This window comes from Melanerpes formicivorus, unplaced genomic scaffold (genome assembly GCF_026170545.1).
Source record: "Melanerpes formicivorus ecotype bairdi unplaced genomic scaffold, bMelFor1.0.p_v2 SCAF_2196, whole genome shotgun sequence".
Classification (NCBI taxonomy): domain Eukaryota; kingdom Metazoa; phylum Chordata; class Aves; order Piciformes; family Picidae; genus Melanerpes; species Melanerpes formicivorus.
Window position 1 is genome coordinate 12343 of NW_027144547.1, and position 2057 is coordinate 14399.

Below are 2057 nucleotides of genomic sequence, written 5' to 3' on the forward strand. Positions count from 1 at the left end.
GATCAGATGGCAAATTGGATTTGGTGCTAGGTCTTTCCCTTTAGGTTTTACCCCAACAATGTTTTCATTAGTTTCGCTCACTCTCGAAATCAAGCATTTTACAGCAGGTTGGAGCAGCCTGTATCTCAGCACAGGAATAAGGTAGGGAAGAATTCTAAGGCTCATTTTGACTGCCTCCAGAAGTTAGATCAGATGGCAAATTGGATTTGGTGCTAGGTCTTTCCCTTTAGGTTTTACCCCAACAATGTTTTCATTAGTTTCGCTCACTCTCGAAATCAAGCATTTTACAGCAGGTTGGAGCAGCCTGTATCTCAGCACAGGAATAAGGTAGGGAAGAATTCTAAGGCTCATTTTGACTGCCTCCAGAAGTTAGATCAGACGGCAAATTGGATTTGGTGCTAGGTCTTTCCCTTTAGGTTTTACCCCAACAATGTTTTCATTAGTTTCGCTCACTCTCGAAATCAAGCATTTTACAGCAGGTTGGAGCAGCCTGTATCTCAGCACAGGAATAAGGTAGGGAAGAATTCTAAGGATCATTTTGACTGCCTCCAGAAGTTAGATCAGATGGCAAATTGGATTTGGTGCTAGGTCTTTCCCTTTAGGTTTTACCCCAACAATGTTTTCATTAGTTTCGCTCACTCTCGAAATCAAGCATTTTACAGCAGGTTGGAGCAGCCTGTATCTCAGCACAGGAATAAGGTAGGGAAGAATTCTAAGGATCATTTTGACTGCCTCCAGAAGTTAGATCAGATGGCAAATTGGATTTGGTGCTAGGTCTTTCCCTTTAGGTTTTACCCCAACAATGTTTTCATTAGTTTCGCTCACTCTCGAAATCAAGCATTTTACAGCAGGTTGGAGCAGCCTGTATCTCAGCACAGGAATAAGGTAGGGAAGAATTCTAAGGATCATTTTGACTGCCTCCAGAAGTTAGATCAGATGGCAAATGGGATTTGGTGCTAGGTCTTTCCCTTTAGGTTTTACCCCAACAATGTTTTCATTAGTTTCGCTCACTCTCGAAATCAAGCATTTTACAGCAGGTTGGAGCAGCCTGTATCTCAGCACAGGAATAAGGTAGGGAAGAATTCTAAGGCTCATTTTGACTGCCTCCAGAAGTTAGATCAGATGGCAAATTGGATTTGGTGCTAGGTCTTTCCCTTTAGGTTTTACCCCAACAATGTTTTCATTAGTTTCGCTCACTCTCGAAATCAAGCATTTTACAGCAGGTTGGAGCAGCCTGTATCTCAGCACAGGAATAAGGTAGGGAAGAATTCTAAGGATCATTTTGACTGCCTCCAGAAGTTAGATCAGATGGCAAATTGGATTTGGTGCTAGGTCTTTCCCTTTAGGTTTTACCCCAACAATGTTTTCATTAGTTTCGCTCACTCTCGAAATCAAGCATTTTACAGCAGGTTGGAGCAGCCTGTATCTCAGCACAGGAATAAGGTAGGGAAGAATTCTAAGGATCATTTTGACTGCCTCCAGAAGTTAGATCAGATGGCAAATGGGATTTGGTGCTAGGTCTTTCCCTTTAGGTTTTACCCCAACAATGTTTTCATTAGTTTCGCTCACTCTCGAAATCAAGCATTTTACAGCAGGTTGGAGCAGCCTGTATCTCAGCACAGGAATAAGGTAGGGAAGAATTCTAAGGCTCATTTTGACTGCCTCCAGAAGTTAGATCAGATGGCAAATTGGATTTGGTGCTAGGTCTTTCCCTTTAGGTTTTACCCCAACAATGTTTTCATTAGTTTCGCTCACTCTCGAAATCAAGCATTTTACAGCAGGTTGGAGCAGCCTGTATCTCAGCACAGGAATAAGGTAGGGAAGAATTCTAAGGCTCATTTTGACTGCCTCCAGAAGTTAGATCAGATGGCAAATTGGATTTGGTGCTAGGTCTTTCCCTTTAGGTTTTACCCCAACAATGTTTTCATTAGTTTCGCTCACTCTCGAAATCAAGCATTTTACAGCAGGTTGGAGCAGCCTGTATCTCAGCACAGGAATAAGGTAGGGAAGAATTCTAAGGCTCATTTTGACTGCCTCCAGAAGTTAGATCAGATGGC